This window comes from Neopelma chrysocephalum, unplaced genomic scaffold (assembly GCF_003984885.1).
Source record: "Neopelma chrysocephalum unplaced genomic scaffold, ASM398488v2 Primary Assembly neopelma1_98, whole genome shotgun sequence".
NCBI classification, from domain to species: Eukaryota; Metazoa; Chordata; class Aves; order Passeriformes; family Pipridae; genus Neopelma; species Neopelma chrysocephalum.
In genome coordinates, this window is record NW_020897761.1 from 3,842,421 (window position 1) to 3,866,366 (window position 23,946).

General features: G+C 43.5%; 1 long non-coding RNA gene across 1 annotated transcript in view; it reads left to right on the forward strand.

Moving 5' to 3' along the window:
• The window catches only part of LOC113973068, a 75,590-nt gene extending 60,915 nt beyond the window's left edge, over window positions 1–14,675 (forward strand). Inside the window, exons 2-3 of the long non-coding RNA XR_003536111.1 lie at window positions 11,591–11,672; window positions 14,495–14,675. This is a non-coding gene — a long non-coding RNA (uncharacterized LOC113973068). The remainder of the gene's footprint in view (window positions 1–11,590; window positions 11,673–14,494) is intronic.
• The last annotated feature ends 9,271 nt before the right edge of the window (window positions 14,676–23,946 follow it).

The following is a 23,946-nucleotide window of genomic DNA, read 5'->3' on the forward strand; positions in this document are numbered from 1 at the left end:
CTGGCTTTTGTCCCATTATGGAAGAAGCAATGGTAGAAAACTATTAATGTCAGGGTGGAGATGACTTCTCTGTTAGCGGTAAAACTCTGCCAGAGTGTGTGTGGGTGGTTCAAGTCACGTCTGCGTTTCTCCACGTGCCCATTTTCCAGTGCAGGCATTCCTGTTCTTTTACGGTAAGGAAGGAGGTCTGGCAGTGGGAAGTGGGAGACATGCTTCTGCTTTCTGCCACTTCTTCATATTTGAGCCTTGGTTGTTAAGCTGAGCCTGGCAGCAGCTCTATGTTGCTACATTCAGAGGTCAGATCATACTCTCCGGGTACAAACCTGGGCAGAAATGCAGGGAAATGGGGACACATTGTGTCCCCAGGGAGACCAGTTCTGTCTCAAACTCACATGCAGCCAAGAACCTGCTTGTGCTAAGGAAAGGTAAGATTTATCCTGGGACTTTTAAGTCACAAACATCTGGTGTGGGAAATGAGGAGATGGGGCTGTTCCACCTTATCCTTCCCGCTGTCTGTCCATCTGTCTCCTCTGAGTTCAAAAAGGATCTGTAGCCAAAGATAGCTGGTGGTTAGTCACAGCACCTGGATTCACATGCACGAGTGAAGAGGATTGGTATTTAGAAATTCAGTCACAGAGACTAAGCTACACTGATCGTGCAGGTATCGTGTCTGATACCTGCCACCGTCATCTTACTGTGGCTAGTAGGGTGTTTATGTTCTACATTCCTTGTGCTTGGATGGTTTATTTCTTTCCATTATCTATCTTTAATTCAAAAAGTCTTCAAGTCCTTACACTGCTGAAGCTGAGGAGAGCAATGTTTGACTTCCCATCTGAGAAGCATATTCCTTCTCTCTTTGGGAGTGTTAGAAATGCAGATGGTGGGAGCAGTCAGCCAAATGAATAGAAGGGAATCAGAAGATTGGAGAAGTTACCTCTGTTTCCCAATTATCTGCCAAGGGATTTCCCTAGCACGTTATAAGAGCAGTAAGCCTTGGGGATGTCATTGGTGACGTTATCCTGCATCACTTTCTTAGGCAAACTTGCTGATTCAGTCCTCCCTGAGAGGTTTCCTAGGACTGAATAATAAGCAGAAGCCTACATTATTGGATTGACACACAGAATTCCCAGGGAACAAGGGGCTTTTTCCCCCTGAGTGATAAATGCACTGACATAGGGATGCAGCTTACCAGAGAAGAACTCTTACTTTTCAAAGGGATGTGGCCATTTCCAGCTCCTCTGCGCTACCTGCATTCATGTGCTCAGTTGTTCTTTCACCATCCTGGCTTGAATGGCAGCATTTATCCGTGGTTAGGTCAGATGCCCTTTGAAAAGAGGGAGGCAGGAACACAAGAATGAATTGGTGTTTCCATGGTGCTTTGTAATTAGGTGGGGATCAAAAGGGTTGTAAAGGAGGCAAGTGAAATGGCACCTGTGGATATCTAGAAGGAAATAAGAGAAGCCAAGGAAGAAAGACAGCAGCTGTAGTCCAAGGAATAGGTGTAGTGAAAGTCATGGGAAATACAGCAGAGGAGAAAACCATCTAGGTCTGAGATGCTGGAGTCTGGTGTGCCCTGCCACTCTATTAATTCTTCTCTGAAAGCACTCAGGGCTTTAACTCCTTTGCTTGGCCTTGCTGTCTGGCCAGGGCTGAAAAAGGGATAGTATTAAGGAGGATTTTACGAGTAACATTCAAGATACAGTGATGCCAGGATGCCCTGGCTGAGGTTGGGACCCTGTGTGAGATGTAGTTCAATGTAAAGTTCACAGAAGTCCTGTACAGATGTGAGTCCCAATGGTAGGTACACAACTGGCAGAGTCTGTTCAAGATGAGCAACTGCAATATGGACAGGCTGAGGGTGTCAACAGAAAAAAAATATGTCTCTTTTTAAAGGGCCACAGATCTGTTGTGGGGTGTGAAAGGTGGGTGTGCAAAAAACCAGCAAGATGATCAAAGGAAATGGGGCAAAGATCTTGCTTTTCATTGGGTGGAAAGAACAGCCTTGTGGTCTCTCTCTGCCCCTCCTTGTGAAAGAGCTAACTTGAGAGGGATAGTTCATGAAGTTTCCTTTTCAATCTTCCTAACTCTCAAAGTCAGAATGAGACAGTCTCAAAACTATTGGCTTCCTGTGTTGTTTTTTTTTCCTCTGAAGCTGCTGCCAAAGGTCTTCACTTGGGTGAGAATAATCTGAATGCCATAGACATGATCTGAATCTCTCCACCCAAGATCTTCCTTCCCAAAGCGGGGGCACTGTTTTTCACATTCCTTTTTCCATTAGTCTTCAAGACAGGAGTAAACATCCAATGCTCTCTTTCCCAGAACAGAGGTGCTTCTAATGCTCTGCTTGTGTGGTTTTCTCTTCCCATGCAGCATTTTTGTCCATTTCTAATACTTGAACTCTAGAGAGTCCCATGACATGGTCCCATGGCCATGTCAGCAGACACCATCTGGACATTGCCTGTGGAGGTGTGTGTGCACTGCTCTGTATATCACAGCCACACAGAGCCTGGGCTGATCGGCCTGAGATCTTCAACACTGTGCTGAGATCTGTGATATAAGTGGGGAAAAAAAGCAGCTAAACTTCCTGAATTTGTAATTAAAAAGTGAGTGTTTCATCCATTTGGTCTTTCAGGTGAGGCAGTGAGAGGTGGGTAACCTGTGCACTGACTGCAGCAGAAGCAGGTTGAGTCCATATCCCAGGACCAGCAAGCACAGGAAAGCTTTTTGTGGGGCTGTGGGGGCCCAGCCTCCTCCTGCTGCCCAAGTAGTGCTGCCCTGCTGACTATAGAACTGCCAGACTCAAAATCCTTCTCCCCCAGCCCAACTCTTCTGTTTGTCAGGTGGATGCTCCAGTCTCATGCTGTCTTTCCACATTACCTACCAAGTACATTTCCACCTTGTAGAATGGCTGTAGGCTAGGATAATGTGTAATGCATTAAAGAGAAGCATCTACTGGTCTTGGAAAAGGGATTTGTTGTTTGACCAGGTGCACAGCAGCTGTGATATGCAGCCTGTGCATGGGAGATAGTTTTTGGCATAGTGCGTGCTGATTTGGTTTAAGTTGTTTTGGAAGCAGGAGGCTGTGACAGTAGTTTGGTGCTAGTGCTGTACCAACCTGAGCAATGTAAAGGAGAGGGAAGTGCTTTGTTGGTAGAAGTGACTGCTTTGTGGTTTATCATCATGTTTGCTGAAAATACTAGGACTGCAAAATTATCTAGTTTGGGTTTTTTGTGTTACTTTTTCACAAACTATAATGCTAGGGAGGAATCATAAATTAAACAAAAACACAAGCAAGGGGAAAGATGAGTCCTGATCAGAGAGATTAGTTTCAGCAAGTATCTATGAAGTCCTAAGCCCAAACTGGTTTTGTATCCAAATATGCCTGTGGACTGTAGAGTGTGAATGTCACTGTTCTTCTTGGATGCATTGAGATCAAAATCAGACCTGCTTCTTCAGAACTGATTGATGCTGTTTTACACCTGTAAGAAAGAGCTGTTTGCCTTAGTGAGGGAGGTGGCTTACTGGGGATAGCCACGGTGAGGTTAATATTGCTTTGGTCTACCATAACAAATTTAGCTTAACTTAGATCTACACACCATGCAAATTCTGGAAACACTCTGGATGCTGGCCCTTACATGTAGAAGGCAGGTGGAGAGGAAAATTGTGGCACAAAATAGAAGGTATTGTCTATGTTGGAAGTAGGGTAGAATGGCATACAGAAACAGCTGTCTGACCTTGAACTGAAGTGAGAGTGTCTGACCGTGGAGATGGGGCACAGGATTTCATCCAAAAATATATGAAGCTTGGGCTTCATTTCCATGAAGTACGAAGCTACCGTGAAGAACAGTAATGGATCTCCTCAGCTGAGCAAACACCCCAAGCAAGGGTTAATCTAGAATGTACATGGAATGGAAGGACAGAATGAATACCTAAGGAGCCCATGTCATGGTGACTAGTCATGAATAAAAAGTTGAAATAAAACATGGAAAGAGAATGAGTAGTGAAGGGGGGGGGGAATCAGCCCTGTGAAGAGATGGGGAATGGCAGGAGGAAGTGGAGAGAGATGATGTGCTTGAAGGAAGTTGTGTAGGTTGAGGTATGACCCAATCCTGAACTAATGCCTTAACTCAGTTTTGAGTAAGACTGATGCATAAGGTTAACGTCAAAGTCTGTAGTAAAAATGTCTATGTGGTAAAGGAAGTTTAACATCTGCAGTGGAAGCAAAATTTAGGATAATGGGTATGAAAATACAATGGTCCCTGAGTAAGCTCTTTTCTTGGCTACTGAAAGAAATGATGCTTGAAATTGCAGATGGATTTGAAGAGATTTTTTTTTTTATTTATCTATAAATTTGGGAACAGAGAAGTGGCAGATAGAGTGCCTGTCTTCAAAAATGGGACACACACATACACACCCCTGCCCTGAAATTTATACATTTCCTAGTTTTCTGCTGAATGTCTCAACTCTTGACGTGCAAGAGCAAGGGTAACTTGAGTAGGGAAGGAAGTGGAAGGTGATAAAGATTAAAATCTTCACACATAGACAAGATCAGTAATTTCAGGAGTAATTTAATATGTTTTACAAAGAAATTAATAACTTCTTAAAGGGTAATGCCATGGACATAACCAAGAGTCAAGTAAAACATTGATCCATAACCCCATAAGGGCCTTCTCTTCAGTGGTGGAAATAATAATGGAAATTACAGGACAAAGATGGACTAAGCTAGAGAGACGCCAGGAGTATTGAAGCTAGGACTGGTCCTATTTATTATATTCCTTGCCTATATAGATATTTGGCCATGAAGTTTGCAGATGACACATCTGGAATTAATGTCATTACTGTGGAGGAACAGAAAACTGATTAGATATTCCTTTGATCTGAGGTTTGAAAGCAGTAACATGAACTGTCCAGCTGCCTCTTTAAGAGAAAAGCAGAGAGAACTTTTGCAATATCGTGGGAAGTTGTTCCTGAGAGAGGGTTGAGTAGGAGACAAAAGGATGGATTGTCGTTGTGACTCAGCTGTAAGAAGACCTTAAAAGGTTATGCATCAGAATTAAAAGTCCTAATAGAGACAAATAAGCATTAGTATAATTATAGAAGCTGCTTTTAAGGCCCCATTGGAAGTATTGCATACAGTTTTGTTCCCTGGTATTTAAAAGAAAATAAATCTTGGGAGGTGCAAAAGGATTCCTAGGATGGCCAGGTCAACCTCTAGAGATTCATTCTAAAAAAAAAAAAAAAGTGGAGAGTTCTTTCTGATTAAGCCTGGCAGTTAGTAAACTTACAAAACATGCCAGGTTTCTCTATAAACATACAAAGAGGGAGCTTATTGCAGTTTAAGGTTAATTCTGAGTCCAAAACTAATAACTTATGAATAGGTCAAGTTGAAAATTCCCAGAAGTTTTGGGACTATTCTGAACAGCTTTTTGGGTAACTTGTGGAATTGCTTCTACATGGACTTAAAAGAGGAGATTATCAGAGGGTAATCTTGGAATGAGGGGTGGAAATTTTAATGATACCAATCCTTGGATTACCAGGGGTGTAAGCAGTAAGAAAGGGAAGGAGAGTATTTAGTATCTGTTAATCTTTGCTAATATTGATCTTCTGTTACTGCTCTGGGATTTTTTTAGCCATACCTGAGGTCAGGGAGTTTTGGTTTTCTCCATGGTGGAAGCTGATTTCTGCATCTGGGGTTTTTGTCTTCCCACAAGTAGCAGATATGGGTGACCACTGGAGTCAGGGGGACTATGTGAGGTGTGCTGGTTCTTTTGCTGCAATCAGATGTTCTGATGCTCAGTGACCTGTCTTATTCATGCCCTTCTGATGTGCCAGATGGCCATATTTCAGAAGAAAAAGGATATTTTTTTTGTCTCTGAGACTGGCAGTGACTATGGTGTGGAGCAGAGCCTTTTCCAAGCCACGGGCAGGGAGTTTCCCCTGATACGTTTCCTTCTATTTCCAAGGAAATAGAAAACAATTTTGTTTCTAAACATCTCTTGCCTGGTGTCTTGCAATGGGCTTCAGTAACAGCAGGCCAGTTTTTTGGTTAATAGAAGGAATGGGGCTGTTTCTTGGAAACTCATCATTTGGAAATAGTGGGGAAAAAGGAGGACTTGAGTCTGTTAAAGATTTAATGCAGTTGCATAGGAAGCACATTCAGCTCCCGGCTTCATCATATGCAGTCTTCCCATTTGAAAGATTTCTTATTTTCCCTGTCTATTTCCTGAGAAAGAGAGAACACAAGAAGCAGTGTTGACATACTGTGCATTTCTACTTTGTCCTTGTTTTATAAACCCTTGTGCAAACATCTTTTTTTTTTTTTTAACCATGTAAAATAACAAATTAAATTATACCCTAAAGAATTTTGTCTCTATGCTGGAGCTTTTAGTTTGTACTCAGAGTGCTTCCCCCTTGCTAACTTGTCAAATACAGACTTGAAGAGAAAAGCAGCATTTCAAGAAGTTAGGAAGGAGTCCTCAGCCTCATTTCCTTAAGCTGATGATGATTAGGATTTAATCATTGTCCTTGCGTTTTATTGTACATACTTGAGGCAGACCTACTTCCACGTGCCTTGGTATGACTAATGGCCTTAATTGCATTTTATGAAGTAGTTGGCACAGAATACAAATAATCATAACAAATTGTGCAATAATGCAGAAAGGCATTAACGGCGGCAGAAAATTCCAACCCGTCCCTGTGCTTCTATTGAGATGTTGCTAAAACTTCAAAATACATATTGTCTTATTTTTCATCCCCCTTGGATGTGACATTTCCATACCCTGAATTTAGAGAAGTCTCTCATAGATACCAAAAGGACACAAATAAACCCAGTGAGAGCATGATCTCCACGTGACTTGAATTATCTCATTGTTCAGATGAGGGAAAACACATCTTTTTCTGATTAAGGATTTGTGTACATTTTGCTGACTCTGGTGGGTTAACCTTGGCTGTCTGCCAGGTGCCCACTCTGCCATGCTCTCCAACCCCCTCCTCAACAGGACATAGGGAGAAAATAAGATGAAGGAGCTCATGGGTCAAAATAAAAACAGGGAGATAACTTGCCAAGTACTGTCATACGCAAAACAGACATGACCTCAGAACCATTACTTTCATTTATTTCCACTTAATTACAGAATAACATAGTGAGAAATAAAAATAAAATTTAAAAAATCTTCCTCCCACCCCCTCTTTTCTCAGGCTCAACTTTATTCTTTGCTCTCCTCTGTCCCCCTCCCCTCGTCAAGGCCTACCGGGGGATGGGGAATAGGGGTTATAGTCAGTTCATAATACCCTATCTCTGCCACTTCTTCCTCCTCATACTGTCTCCCTTCTCCAGCATGGGGTCCTTCCCATGGGATGCAATGCTTCATGAACTTCTCCAGCATGGATCCCTTCCACAGGGTGTAGCCCTTCAGGAAAAGACTGCTTCAGCGTGGGTGTATGGCCCCAGGACACATTCCTGCCAGAAAACCTGCTCCTGTGTGGGCTCATCTCTCTGGGCTTCAGGTCCTGCCAGTCCTCTATGCACTGCTTCATGGTGCATCCACCTGTTCTGGCTTAGGGTCCTTCATGGACTGTGGGCAGACGACCCACTTCACCATGGTCTGCAAGGAAGTCTCTCCTCTGGCACCTGGAGAACCTCCTTCCCTCCTTCACTGACCTTGTTGCATTCAGGGCTCTCATATTTTTCTCACTTCTCTCTCTCATAGTTGCTGCACAGTGCTTTTTACTCATCCTTAAATTTTTTATCACGGAGGCACCACCAGCACTGTCGGCAGGCTTAGCTTCGGCCAGTGGTGAGTCTGTTTTGGAGGTGGCTGGAACTGTCTCTGTCCAACATGGGGGCAGCTCTCGATCCCTTCTCTCAGAAGCTCTCACACTTGAGGCCCACCCTGCTGCCACAAGACCCTAAGAAGTTGTTGAGTTTGGACTCCCTCTGACAGTGAAAAGGTCCCCATATGAGCTGCTTTCACTCTCCTGAACTGCACAAATGTTTCTGCAGTCTCTGTTACGTACTGTGTTGCAGCTGTAAAAGACTCCTATTCACTCTGAAAGATAGGTACTTCTTTAGCCTTAATTTCTGAAGCCTGGCATACTAATGAGAGCTGTGTGTGTCCTTAGGAAGGTCCTTACAAATCCTGTTGCAACTGCCTAAGCTTTCCCTTCTTTAACAGGGAACAAAGTCTTGTCCCTATTTTCGACCTTAGGATATGCCCAAGTCTGCAATCTGTTCTCTCCTACAGGCTATTCCTGCTGCTCCCTTTGCCTGTATCTCTTCCTCCTGCCTTAGGGTACCCCGAATCACATGCTGGCTTCTGCTCCTGCATCAGCTTGATCCCAATGAGCAAAGCAAGCTGGAAACCTCTGAGGACTCCAGCAATAGGAAGGTGTGGGAGTGTTAAATGAAGGTTTTATGACAATGAATGAGAAATGAGTCCAGCTCCACTGGATAGGTCATTGAGGGACATGCCTATGCAAGTGTCTCCTTTGCTCCATGCAGGTCTCTACCTGACCAACACACTGAACCCTGCCTTGCATGGAAGGCCAGGGATGGTGCTGGGCTGGAAATGGGGCAGAAATATAAATGTCTGCAACCAGGTGCAAAGGTACAACCAGTATATCTCTCAGCAACTTTCAAGTTGCAAGGGGAGGATGTTTTGCTGCATTCCCCTGAAAGCTTTCTAGATGAAGCAGATGTCAGCCTGTATAAGTTAGGACAACTCTGCTGAGGCTGTTGGAGAGGACCTGGTTCTGCAAGTTAAAAGTGATGGGTTTTTTATATATAAATCTTCTGTCTTGATAAGACTTGTCTCACCAGACAAAGAGAATTTTTTTCTGCCCTCTGACTGATGACGCCTAGTCAAGTAATCTCTCTGTGGCCAGCAGTACTGGGAAGAAAGCTTTGAGATACACAAGGGACAAAAATGGAAAAAACATTCCCTGGCACAAATTCTTTGCTTGGTTCAGAGCCAGCTCTAGGCCTCAGCTGTAGAGATGGATAAAAACATTACTGCTTTATCAGGGTCTGCCACCATCTCCCTGACAATGCTTTTGTTACTGGCCAAAATGGCATTTTAGGATAATAAATTGCCACTATTTCAAATATCCCCTGCCTAAAACTAATTAAAAGTCTTACATAAGTACACTGAAAATTTAATGTAATAATTTGTATTTGATGGATTTGAGCCATAAAAGGCAAGGTGAGACAGGGAATTTGGTCATGTCCATTTGGGTATTGTTTCAGAGCCACCAGCCTTTTTAAAATAAAACCAAATGAAAGCTCTGAAAAGGCTTAGAAATACAAGGTGATTTCCAATTTCTGTTGGTTTCTTGGTTTGGTTTGGTTTGGTTTTTTAATTTCAGCTCTTTTATGCGCTGTCCTGCAATCAAAGTCTTAGTCATTACATTACAGGGTGTGAAGTATTTGAGACATTTTCATGCTGAATAAACCCAAGACCTGATATTTAAACATAGAAAGCTTCTATGTTTGAAGTGCAGTATGTTTTTCTCTTTCGGTACTGTCTGTGAGTCTCACAATCACTTGTTATGCTGTTATCTATTTTGGTCATAAGCTTTCACAAGCCAAAGGAGCAGATCATTTGTGAAGTTTTGGTGGTGTCTGATTCTCATGTGTAGTTTCAGAGAAGCCATATGATAGTGAATGGAGGAACGTAGTGAATCTGATCTCATCGGGATCCGAAAGGGGAACCTCGGGGGGTATCTGCTGAAGTTGCTGATTTTTCTATGTGCCCTAAGCATTAAATTTCTTCTTGGAACAAGAACTCTGACGTAAGTGAAATGTAGCCAACTGAAAGGATACCTGTCCTAACTTGAATGCAAATGGTGGGCTGTAAGCAAATGCTATCCCAAAGGAGTAACTCTTCCTGGTTTGTGCACCGTGTCTGCTCTAGATGAGAACCTGCAGGGATCAAAAACCCATCCCTGTTGTTGTTGGCAGTTACGATCCAAAAGTTATCCCTTCTGGTGCTGCAGTGCCGTGCCTGTGATTTACAGTCACCCTGGGTTTGAGTAGTGCATCCACAATAAGTTGCTTCCAACTGCTTTGGGCTGTGTTTGTCAAGGAAAAAGAACATTGAATCCCAGGTTGTCCTAGTGGAAAAGACTATCACGGATTTTTTTGCATTCTTTGACATGATCCTTGTAGGGCTGGTTCAGGGAAGAAGGGAGGTGAAATTTTGACGTTTGGCTCTGCAAATAGTTTGAGGAGGAAGGATTCTGCTTGATCAGGGACTAGTGGTATTTTTGGCCTGGATGAAGCCTCTGCCAATAGGACAGACTCCATTTAAACTACAAGGGAAACAGGCAGCTGCCACTTCACATCTAGAAAGGTGTCATCAGTGTCTGGGTGTGACATTGGGGTTTTGGGTTTGAGTGGGATGTGAGAGTGGTGTTAAGTAGTTTGACTTAAAATTTAGTCTAATTTTAGGTGCCTGAGTATCAGGAGTTTAGCAGAAAGTAGAGTCTAAGAATGGGTCTTTTACTTTGTGAATGAATGTCTATATTTAGAGCTGAGATTATAGAACAACCTTGAGCTCTTTCTGTTTAAGAGACTGACTTAAACACAGTTAATAGTGCAGACCTGCAAATAGTCCAAATGCAACAGCTGGAAACACTGGACAGCACATGGGGCTACATGGGAATGAGGATGCTGGTGAAAAAGCATTCCTTAGTGGACTTATAGTAGGTCACAGCGAATAACAGGTGTGTGGTCAAAGAGAAATACACATAGAGAGAAATTCTTGAGCATGTTAATTAAATAGTAACCTATTAATTTCCTCTGGAAAAGAAAATATCCTTCCTGCTCAGTATGAGTCAAAAATCAGAGATGATTGTTTTCTTGTTTATAAATGCTAAGTAAGCAGGTCCTTGTGCACATCTTCTTACACTTTGTGTAAGAATCTCTGTGAAATATGTCAAATTAATATTGATACTAGCAATGTTCCAAAAGAACTGAAAATTGAGATTAGTAATGGCCACTGTCCAAAGATCAAATTCAAAGCAGAAATCTGTTAAATACCACAGACTGCACCTGTGTGTTCAATTACTGTAAAGACTGATGAGCTGAGCATTCCCAAAGCGGGAAACAACCTTACAGCTGTCTGTGCAGGTTTGACTTGGTTCCTATGCGCAGAAATCAAGGCAAGCTTTTATTCACTGGTCATACTCTTGCTCTATGTTTGCATGTTCCACGACCTTGTGGCTTTCAGGGCGAGGATGATTATGTTCCTTCATTTTTATTTTTTTGTTAGTGTGCAAAACGACCTTTTCGTCTAACCTGCAGCTATGGATCTGTGTAGCTGTAAAAATTAGTTCAGTATCTCAAGTCAGAGAATGAGGAACGTAAAATTAGCAGCCACTTCTAAAAGGTTTGGGGCTTGTTATTTGCTTAACAACACATAAATATGCTGTTTGTGGAGGGATAAAACTAAAATGATCAAACTATCCTTAAGTCATCCATCTGTGAGTTTACTAAGAGCTTGGAGTCAGTTGTTCTGTGCTTCACATATGTCCCAGTTTCTGTAGGAAATGTAGTAGAGCTCAGACAGACTAGAATCTTCCTTTCTTACAGGATCAGATCTACCCCTAATGGATGTATTTGCTGTGCAGAAAATGAGACCTGGTGTCCTGAGAATGTGCCATAGCATATCAGGGTGCACACACACACAAATAACTAGAACTACAACTAGTGTTTGCAAATTAGTTTGCATTCTGATATTTCCTAAACTCTGAATACTTGAGCTGATGCCATGAAAATACTGTCTTTTAAAATGTTTGGTTTGTACTCCTGTGCTAACAGGGGTTAACATCGAAAGAGAGGTAAAACAGGACTAAAGCAATAATTAAATAGAAATATGGTGTCAAATTCCCAAAGTGGACACCTGAAACTCTTTTTGTGCAGTCTTCCTGTGATGTGGAGAGGTGGAGTCTGCCTGAACCACTCTCCAAACTGGAGGTGCCCCAGGCTTTACTTGGGTTTGTGCCCAAGCTGACTGAGGCTGTACTCAGGTGGACTCAGCCCTGGGCACAGTGCTGTGCTGCTCCCTGGCAGCCCCGGGGCAGAGGAGGGCCTACCTGCTGCCTGGCATTGTCTCCAGGGGGCTTTATCCAGCAGGGGTTTTCTGGATCTTAAAAGAAGAAAATTTTGGCCAAGTGAAGAGGCAGCAGCCTGCGGTAAAAGAGATCAGAGACCCTCTTTGGCTGCCACCTCTGCTCTGGAGAGGGTAGAATGTGAACACAAAGCTCCAAGAAAACACATCTGCAGTTCAGCACCTTTCCCCCATCTGTGGTTTTCTGAGCACTCTTTTTAGAATGTCTCCTGGGTCTCTTAACAAGATCCTACTCTGATCCTTTTAATAGCGCTATCCAAGTTGACAGTAGAGTCAGGACAGCTCCATTTTGGGATGCGTGCAGGGCTGCAATACTTCAATAGGATTCCAGAAAAAATCATCACAGTAAACTGAACCATATTTTTATTGCATTTCTTTACTCATCCAAATAAGACTAGCAACTAGTGAAAAACTAGTCAAGACTTTGTCCTCAGTGATGTACTTAAATTGCTGCTCCTATTAAAGTTATCCAAATAAACCGCCAACACAAAGATTAAGATGATCATTGCTAAGGGCAGGATGGTATCCTCAACCCCCACATATTAATAGGCTGGATGACTAAGAAGGAGATGTTACTGAATTGGATTGATGTCCTCAGTCTTGCCTCACTTACGGAAGAATTACTATAAACACTTAAAGATAAACTGTTTATATGGATTTCCCCACCGAATAATATTAGTATATAACTGGGTTTGTGTTTTCAGTGTCAAGGTTATTGTGCAACCATTGAATTTCAGCACATAAATAAAAATCATATTTAAGAAACATACATATAAACACGTTGGCAGCCAGAAAAATATTTCCTTATATATATATTTATTTTACTTATATATGTGCACATACTGCTGGCTGGCTTATAAAACTGCTTATCAGTATATGTTCTGATTCCTGGATGTTCTCCCTTTCCTTGTCAGTAAGCCAGCTCTGTGTCAGGTTTTAGGTCTGCACTTGGCCAGCTCCAGCCCAGAAGGGTTTGGATGTCCTCCCTGTGGGTGAAGCCTAAAGCATCTGGTAGCATTTTCATGTTCAGAATAAACAAAATCCATAGTGCTTTGGATCAAAATCTGATGTAGGTATGGTCCCTAGGGTAGTTTTTTCCAGTGCTTTGTCAAAATGGTTTTGTCATCTCTACTGATTCTGTGCAGGTATTGTCCCATCTTGGAGGTAGGAGGTAGGATCCCACCCAAGAGAGGGGATAAGCAAGACTGAGTTTTTTTCAAGTGTCATCTAATGTCTTGTACTTACTTCTCTTGTCTGATGTAGCAGCTTCATGTAAGCACACTCTTTGTGGAACACCTCAAACGGGGGATGAGAATCAAAGCAAGGTTTCTTTTTCCTGAACATTGGTCAGGTCCTTCCAGGGAGGATGGGGGCATTTTCACTGTGGTCTCCTGGGTACCTGCTACCACTGCCAGGCAATATCACAACATCCCATGTACAGCACTGAGGTCCACCAGGTGGGAGAGAAACAAGATCTGGTCTTTATCCAGAGGCAGGAAAAGCCCCTAGCACAGGGGTTTCAGTTCTTTGATCCAGTCTGACTTCCAGCTTAGGTTCCTGTCTAGGCAATTATCTGCAGTGAGAGGGAAGGGAAGCTTGCTGTTAGCTGGCTTCTCTGGGTCTGTCTCTGGTGTCCTCATCAGTAAACTGAGCAGTTCTTCCAGTGACTCTGGCACAAAGAGGAATAGCACAGAGCAGCTCTATGACACGGGATTGAGATGTTGTTAAGGTAGAAAATACACATATTAATGTATGAATACAAAGTGAATGTAAGTATGGGAGAATATAAATATGATTGTGAGTGGCAGGGCTGGAGCAGAGTGACTGCAGGTCTTTTGAAGTCTTCCAGCCACACAGAGTATCTCCAGAGGGGTGAGATGACAATTCCTTGCCAGGTTTTTGTTGCAGATACAGAGCAACAAAAGGAATTATTCTGAAATCAGTGTGAATGTTACTATTAAATGTTCATCAGTTTTCAGACTGTAATACGGGCTTCATGGAGCAGTATTTTAACAATAGAGATAAATTCCTGCTCTCACTGACAGGTGGCTGAATAATAAATTTTGGTAAATATTGCTCTAAATTGCCAATATTTGTTCCTGTGATATGTTTCTTCACAGCCTACTAAGGTGCTACAAATTATCATCTTTTCCATGTAAAGGGGAACAGCAGATCAAAAGGCATATGTATGTTGAGAATAAAAAGAATTATAAAAGTGTCAAATTTCCAGAAAATATTTCAATACCAGTTACATGAAAAAGCTGTTAATTCTCTAGGGTTAGAAAGAGTCTGAAATCAGGCTGCTGCTCTGCATGCATCTCCATATCCTCTGTACTGACAACAACCCCCCCACCTGTTTTGCACAGCTGATATCAGCTCAGTTGGAGAGTGGAATGGTTCCAAATTACCACAATTTTGAGATGAAAGTGCTGACAGCACAAGACAGAGATCAGGAAGTGGTTAAGCTCCACCACACAGGACAACATAAGGTCCAAGTTCTGGAAGAGCTTCTGTCAGAGCTATATCTATTTTCAACAGTAGATTATCCAAGGACAAACTCCAGGTTTATGGAAGAAGTAAGCTTTGTTCACCTCATTGCCTATTGAGCTGTGTGGCTATAATGATCCAGCAAGAGCTGTAAATACATGGGAAATAAGTTCTGAGTAACTATCCCTTCTTCTGAAAAGCAAATACTGAAAAAAGGAGGATGGCAGCTGCAGTTTCCACAGTCCAAAGCTTCCCTCATGCCCAAAAGGAAAAGTATTCAGCCACCTCTAGTTCCTCATTGTGCACTGTGAGATTTTCCATCTTTTTCTTGAAGAATTGTTCCAAGTAAGATTCATTTTTACAGATTCACTCCTGGTTTCCACCTCCACTAGATTTTCCATAGTCTCTTTTCAGAGAAGTATTTAAACACATAAATTTCAGTGCTGTTGCCCAGGCAGATGCTTAGATGAATGGCCAGTTCATCAGGTACTGTGAGGTGTGTTTCTGCTTATGGCCCTGATCTGGCAAACTAAGGGGGAAAGAAAAGCCGAGAAGATGAGTTGCATTAGAGATCTGCAAAAACACAGAGTGTGAAGGGCTGCCCTGCAGCCACTCTGACTCTTTCTCAGATTAAAGACTTTAGTACTTGAAGAAAGCCACCTAACTTTATAAATGGGGGTTGCAAAGGCCTGTTGGGATTCACTGATTGATTGATGAGGATTTGCTTCCTCATCCATTCAAAGCCCTTGTCTTGACCTGCTGCTCTGGTCTCACTCATATCAGGGACTACCTTGTCCCTGCTTCACTTCTCTTACTAGGGGTGTAGACTTGCTGTATGTAAAGGGAATGTTTAGAAGGGTCCTTCCCTTTCATGGGAAGAATTTGCAAGGACCCTTTAGGAGAAGGGCTTCACATACAATTAAGTTGGTCTGCAAACATTTTAAAAATTTGAACCTAGTGGGCATCAAAAGCCAGTGGTCTTACTCACCCTTGCTGTGAAATGCAAGTTCAGGGCAAGTTCAGCTTCAGGTCTGGAACTTGAAAGCTGTTCCCGGCATTCAGCTCCAGCTATACAGTTATGAGTCACACTTGAAGGAATTAGGTTTTTTTGCCACGACTGGCACTTTTTTCCCAAGACCTTTGTAAATTCCTGGGCTGCTGAGATGAGCACAGAAATGAGTAAAATTGGAGCTTGGTGTCATATTCCTACCACATCTTGCAACACTTCTTCCATGCATCTTAAAAGTCGTACAGGTTTTTCAAAGTTAAATCTCACAACATGGTCCACAGCAGGGAACACTTAAGTGTTTACTTAAAATCATTAGATTTTTTTTCTTTTAATATGGTTTACTATTGCTAGTCTCAGCTGTTCAAAAATTTTGACAGAGACCTCAAATACTGTGGAAGCATCTATAAAATCTGAAGATTGACAGAAGCAAAATGCTTAATTTCTGTTATCTTGGAATTTTTTGTTACCTTATTTTCTTTTTTTGTTCCCTCCACTTTTCCTCCAAAACCTCTCAGGAAAAGAGCAAACCCTTTAACTGACACCTGCTTTTCTGGTAGCTGGTGCTGTGGGAAAGCCACTGGCAAGGCTCCTGATTTAAAGTTTTGTGGCACTGTATGAAGAGAGGAGGCAGTGAGCTGTCACCATTGCAGGAGAGTTAAGATGAGGGAGGGGAAGGAGCACTGGCAGCAGAAGTCTTGTTCACAGAGGAGAGGGCATCAACCATCCATCTCCTGAAAACATTCAAAGGGCTTGAACAAACCAAAGCCTGCCAGGTAGGAAAGATAAGTGCCAGGGAACCTATAAGGATGGAGCTGAGGGGAGGTGTTGCCTGTGACAGCAAGAAGTGAGCTTGGGGTTGCAAGATGGAACAACATCCAGCTACCACCTCTTACAGTACCATGTAACAGAATACTTTGTGTGATTTTATACTAGGAGTGAGTCATACCCCTGTGACTTCCCTTCAGTGACTCTTTCGTGAATTGTTTACTTGACAAAGACAGGATGTGTTGCTTCCAAGTCTTCCTACTTCTTCAGAGATTTGCCAGAAGGGTGGGCAGCATGTTGGCCACATCAGCAGATATCTTCTGCAGCAGCATGGCCACACCATGAAGCAGTTTCTCCCAACACCAGTTGGTAGCTGAGCCCTTGTGCCATTTATCAAATGGTCCAAAAGCCAGTGTGTTTTCTGCACTGTGCATAAAGCCTGTGGTAGCAGCACTCAGTGACTGTTCTGTAGGCACTGGCAGCTGAGGAGCTGCAGGATCTGTGTAGGAACGACATGAAATGAGAATTTCTTTTTCATGGAACAGTGTTGTATGTCAAAGCAAAAAAATGCTGTTGCGTTTTTTCATCTCAAATAAGATGAAAGGTGGGATTTGCCAAATCTGTACTGGAAGAGCCATTCAATGCAAAATCTTATTTCAAAAGACCCGAGGCAGAAATGGATTTTGCTCCTGAGCTTGAGAAAGCCCAGGGGTCCATACCACTGACAGGTGTCCAAGGAGGCCAGAAGAAGTGGTGGGTGAGCATTGTGCTGGCCAGCCTATTAACACTGCCAGAGGGTGTGCCAGTCACATTTCTGGCATTTGGAATGGTTTTTTATGTCCAATTCTGGGTTATGGGATGTTCTGGGACTGAATTATTGTTTTCTTCAGAAAAGAAAAAAATAATTGAGAATTTAAACCACATGTGTCACTTTGTGGGTTATTTCCCCAGTGCTCTTACCACTGCTCTTACGGCCCACAATGAGGATGTTTGGTTTGTACCTTCCCCTGAGTCCCGTGGTCAGTTCTCATCTCTGCTTGTCTGCACTTGTGGTGATCCTCAGGAAATCACACCATCTTGCTTTGCCTTTCTTCCCCATCTCTAAACTGCTGATACTACATTCTTCCTCTCAAAGTGATATTTTCCCTACTAGACTAAAATCTGTGAATGGCACAGGCTGTCTTTTACTATACGCAAAAGCGCTGTGGCCAGCACAGTGGACCCCTGGAATCAGGAGGTACCAAAGCACAGAGAAACCTGGATGTGGATGGTCCCTCATAAAGTAGTCACCTCACAGAGTGAGGCAGCTTTTGGTGTGCCTGGGAGATAAGGAAGCCATGTATGATGCAAGCCCTTCTCTAATTCGGGAGAAGAGAGCAGGAAACCCAAGTGCTGTGTCTCAATTGTGATATGTGACTTGTCACCAGAAAGGTGGTGCCTAAGGCCTCTTGGGTTGCGCCATTAAATCTCCACTCAATTATGAAACTAGAGGGATAAGACCACCACAAGAACCTGTTTCAGTTACCTAAAGAGGATTATGGGGAAATATAACTGTAAAAGCAGTTGTCACTCTGCAGGTACAAGAATAACAAATCACATCTCCACTGGTTCTCTTGGCAGACTGTTTCAGCAGTTTTGAACTTCCCATGCACTCATCTTTAGTGCTGAAATTAGCAGTGCAGGATTTGTGGTGCCAGACTTAATTTATTCCCTGGAAAATTTACATTGAGACAATTAATTTTTGCCCAGAAGGCACAGGTTATGTTGTCCAGAGGAAAGGCTTTTCTGAGCACTCTGCTGTGGTAGTCATCGTCCCTCCAAGACCAAGGCCAGTTTGCTTAGCTCCAGTGTCCCAAAATGCATCATCTTACTGCACTGAGCTGCAGAAGTCTTGAGCACTGGAAGTTAGAACTGAAAGTAACAATAGTTCTGCTTACACAATAGAAACTACTCTGTAAAATCAGCTCTTCGGGAGTTTGTTTGAAGCAACCCAAATTAAAGGTTGCCATTTACCTTTCCTCTGTGGTTGGGCTCACTGTTTGTGAACAGAGGACAGCATCATCCATTCCTTTCACTGATCCAAAAGTTTTCCTTCTTTTTGAGACCTGTGCATGCCTACTCTGCAATGTGTATTTCATCTTCAGAACATGGTTCTGTGTGACAGAAACGGGGACAGAAAAGCTTTCAGTGCACAGAAATTTAACCATCGCAAGCAGAGAGTGTGTGGGAGCTGTGCTGGGGCAGGTTTTCAGGCACCACTAGTGGATGTGGTATCACTCACCCATCCTTAGAGGGCTGAGGGTGGCTCTGGACATGAAGTGCTCAGTGGCTTAGGCAGGAGCCACTGTGTTTTGGGCAGTTCAAAACCAGGACTGCTTTGCCCCATGGCTGCCCCATTTGACTGGCCAGGCTTGGTAGTGACTTTCAGAGCAGCCTGAGAAACCCCTGTGAGAGCAGTGTCCTAAACAATGGGTCTTTGTGCAACGCCATCAGAAGTGTCTCTCTGGCTACTAAGAGGAAAGGCTGTGCTGGTTTTGCTGTGCTTTGTGGCACTTTTTTAATGAACTTTCAGATCATCGTAGAACAACTCCTATTAGACTATGGAGAGTGTAGTGTACTGAGGTGTGGCGGTAATAGACGGCCTATGTCTGCTTATTAAACAGAAAAACCACTGAATGTGTTGTGGTTACTTGTGTTCAAGTAATTATTTGTTAAAAAATCTGATTATTTCTTTTCTAGGACCACATTTTGGCTAATTTCTAAAGAGATGGAAATCTCTCCTTTAAGGGGCATTTACATCTCTCATCCTGGGGAGGCTGTGCAGTGTGCTAAGCTTCCAAGAAAGCAGAAAATCCCCAAGTCCTGTTAAAAAACCACCACTTTTTTTTCCTGGTTGAAGGCACATGACTAACTATTTATACAGTCAATCTCATGATGCATTCACCCTCCTTTACATCATACTTCCCATAGATTTGAAAGCACATTTAATTAAAAGGCGTTACGGGATAGAGAAAGACGTTTCTTTTTCATAATCCTGACATCTCAGTGAAAAGCCTCGCACCAAGGCTTAATGTGTTGGTGCATGGGGTGTCCTGGGAGCAGGCATCCCCCCTTCTCCCTATCCCCATGGAGCTGGGCCATATGGAGCTCCCCTCTGTGTTGGGAAGACGACTGAGTTTGTCACTGCCCTGGGGCTGTGCAGTGTAAGCCAATCTTACTCCGTGCCTGTACTGCCAACCTCTCGGAGCGGGAGAGGAGGTTCAGTGAAAGTAGACAAAGGGTAGAGAAATGTGTCAGTCAGTTATCTTTTCGGTCCATATCAAAGAAGTGAGATACGCTTGCGGTTTGTGATTTTCTTTTCGTTTTATTTTAAACTAAGGGAAATCAACAAAGCGATGTAAGAACAAGAGTATCGTTTTAATCAATAACAGCTTATATGAAACTGAACATAAGACTGCAGACTTGTCTGCAAAAGGTTGACTCTTCATTATCTAGAGTTACAATATATAGAATATAAAATCATAAGAGCAAATAGCACCCCTAACTGCCCCAACCCACCCCAAATAATTATGTATTTCCAGTCAGCCTCTCAGTTGCTTTGCTTTCCCATGAAAATCCATTCCCAAGGTTGTGACATGTTGTGAGGAACGGTAGAGAAGTTTTCATCCATAAAGGTCCAGGAGGCAGAAAAGCAAAGCATAGAGCCCCTGAAAAAGCCTGCCCAGACAAGGGAGAGGAACCACATCGTGGGACAGCTGGGCTGTCGTGCAGCCACAGCAGCCTGCTTTTCTGAGAGCACTTTGCCTTTGCTGAGGTTTTGAAGTGTTCCTGTGATCTGCAGTGATTTGATGTTCATTTTGGGAAGCACAGCAGGTAGGCCTTGAAATGAGCAGCACCTGCTGGTTCCCTGAGCAGGTGAAGGGTGTCCTGCTTCCCTGCTAGTTCATGTTTTCACTGCAGTGGCACTGGCACAGCCAGTGCTTTGTACTGGATATCAAAGCTGCGTCTGTGGGAAGGAGGTGATTAGGGAGGGATGCTCAGCCCCTTCCCATTTCATCTCAGGGCTGTGTCTGCTCTGCCCTGCCCTGTCCTGCTTGCAACACCCACTACACAGCACAGTTAAAAAAATTCTGGGAACAGTTCTCCAAGTGTCCATCCTCTGCTCTCCACTCTGTGTTCGCTCTCGTCATATGCATCTTTCTATCATTAGCTCTCCTCCACAGTCTCTGTTCCATACAGCAAACTCGGCTGCATGTCTGTGCCGCTCAGCCAGCAGCGATCCATCCCTTGTGGCAGCTGCATCAGTCACATTCACAGGCTCACTGTGGTGGGCATGTCTGGGCCGTGGCACAGAGCTAGCCTGGATTCACAGAGGTGTTGCACTGCTTGGGCTTCACTGGAAAGGTCCTTGTGCTCTGAGCTACCCATGAAGGTGAATACAGGGTGTTTCTCTTACTGGTGGCAAGGCTGTGGATGGGGCTGAGAAGCTTTCCTTTTGTCACAGAGTGTTTCTGTCCTTCTGCCGTGGACACGTTGCTTCACTGGCAGGTTGCGTAGGAAGGATATAAAACATCTTAGCTTTGCATAACACCTCTCATTAGAAGAGAGCCAAGGGACTGACATGTACCCAGCTCTGAAATGCAGCCAGCTGCAGAGCAGAGCTCTTCCTCAGCTCTAAAGAGACTGAATATAGTGACTTGTTTTTCCAGGACCTGAGAGTCAACCCCATAATGCATCAAGATTTTTTTCCTCCAAGAAGCATCTTTTCCTCATACTTTGTGACAGTCAGGTGCCATCCATTATTACCAAAGTTTGATATTCACTGTAGGATGCAAGCCTACTATGACATGTACTCCAGCAAGTTGAATTTCACCCAAAGAGAAATTGCAGATTCTTCATCCGTGCCCTAAGGTTTCCTAGAGGAAATAAGGGAGGAGTTGACTCAGAGCAGAATCCTGTTACATTTTAAACAGGCCCCAATAACTCTGATTCCCTAGCAGAATCTTGTCAAGACCAAAATTTTTCTTACAGTACAGCCTATCTCCTTTGCTCAGGAAAAAGGGTCTCGCAAAATTTACTGTCGTCATATCACTTCCATTTATTGGTCCCCCAGCCTTGTCCAGGGTGATATTTGTGTCTTTGCACAGTGTCAGCGTAAAAGACTCGTCCATTTCCTTTATGCGGGTGACCTGAGCATAGATGAAGTAAGTGCCACTCTGCTCGATTATGAGGGACTGGTCATGGTCCTTCTGCACAAATCCATTGCAGTGCTCTAATTTCCAGTTCCAGGTTATGATAGTTGGGTCTTGTGTAGAAGATCCATTTACTATGGAAAGGACAGACAAAATGCATATAATGATTAATTATGTTTAAGAACAACCTTTTCCTGTACATGAGCATGTTTTTTTACTGTTTCCCATTTGTGCATCTCATTCACCATTCCCTTCTTGACTTCCTAATAATTATTATTATTTATTACTCTTGTTGATGTCATTATAATTATTATTGGTCATTCTTTTTGAGTTGACTAACTTCTCAGAAGTGCTAGGAAGCATTTGCCAGGAGATGCTGTGAAGGACCACTAAGGCCATGGGTGGCTTGGAGGTCCTCCCTGCCAGGACAGGTTAGTTGCAGAATGCACCCCGGAGACAGGAAATCTTCAAAACTAGGGGTTGGGTCTGATCTGGTCTTGAATAAGAAAAAATTCACAGGCAAAATTTCAGCCAGATCTGAGGATGATGAGAGTGGTTACAGTAATTGCTGAGCCTGCAGAATCTTCCCAGATTTTCCTCCTCTCTGTGCTGGGTGAGCACAGGCTGTCAGTGTTAAAGCTAACAGTGGTTGGCAGCTGCCATACCCCTTGCTGTGTGCTCTGACAAACCGGGTAAGGAGACAACACCCCAGGGCAATGTGGGATTTTGCCTGATGAGGTGTGTGCCTGAGGTTCATAACACGGTGGGGTCTTGGTGCAGAATGTATCAACACCATGTAACAGGGACACCCAGCTCAGGCCACAATGCTGGTTGGAACCTTCAGGCACTGTGTCTGCCTAGGAGGGCTCCTGGCTGGTTTGGGTCTTGCACAGTTAACAGTAATTAACTAAAGTTTTAAGCGTTCACAAGTTTTTCATTAAATCTCTCTGAGGGTCTGGGCTAGTATATGTGGCGTTACTTTAGAGCTGCCCTGGGGTTTGCTTAGAGCACTGATGAGCTAACACTTGGCAGCAATAAATCTTACCCTTGTGGTGCTGTTTTTATAGGCCATTTTCGCAGAGATGAACGTAACTTACTATGCCAGAGAGAGAGAGAGTTGCTGGCTGGTAGCCCTGGGTGCAGAGCTGGGGAACTCTGTTTGTCATGGCCACACTGCCCTATGGGCTCTATATTTCTGCCGTCAGTACTCACAGCTGTCCTTAGAACAGGCATGAGGGCTGTGAGACAGTCATCTTTGTCACAGCATGTCTGACAAAGCCAGAAAGCAGGTCTAGAATTTCCATACTTACATGTTCCATGTGCCCAGCAAAATCCTGAAGCCTGTGGAAAGAAGCAGTACTTGGTCAGTGTTTTCTGCTCCAGTTTTTCCATGTATTGGTGAGCTCAACAGAGGAGCACTATCTTTACAAGAGCACAGAAGCATTCTCCCAGGAAGAGAAATTACCCTTTTATCCACCATTACAAACACAAGCAATGGCTTGTCATGAAAAAACAGATGCTTTCCAACAAAGTTCAAAATGTTTAAAATAGGTCAACATTTTTCATATCCATTTTGGTGGTATTTTCCCAAAATAAAAAAGACAGCCAATTGGCAGTGACCTGCAGTAGACCGAGTAAAAGCTCTACATTCCTCTTAGGTGACAGGACTGTCCTTTCATCCCTGGGCTCACTCTTGTGGACTGTCACAAGCAATGTCTCTGCAGACAAGGACTTGATTTAAAGCTGGTGCATACACACAGGGAGCTGCACAATGTTGTGCTAATTCACCCTCACTAAAACCATGAACTTTTGCTTCTGTGTGTCATAGTTTGAAATTATTTAGTGCTGATACAGCTTGTGGCAGAGCCATGTAATAGACACGTTCAGACATGACTCCTTTCCGTGGCACTTTGTGCTCTGAGAGCAGCCAAGGAGTTTTGACAGCAGTCACCTCTTCCTTGGAGCTGCCATCAGGCTTTGTAGCCCCGGCATGAGGAGGAAGAAGGAAACATGGAGGGCTGAAGGGATGCCCTCAAGTTCACACCAGATAGGCAGTACAGGGAGGACAGCTTCTGACTTTTAAGCCTACTTCTCTTTAACTGCTACACGATGCTTAGCTCAGGGTGACAGGCACAGTGCTTTATATCCAGTAGTCAGCTTTCCAGTGCCCTCCAAGCAAGGGAAGGAGGTGCTTCGCTGGGTGCCAGGGTGGTAAACTGTCAGTGGCAGGAGATATCAGCCTATTCCTGTGATTCATGGTTTGGCATTTGCTTATGGAGCTCATGCTCTTTCTCCATGGCAGCTCCATTCTGACTCTGGCCAGAGCCCATAAAAAGCAGATGTGGGGTCAGCTTAAAGGCACAGG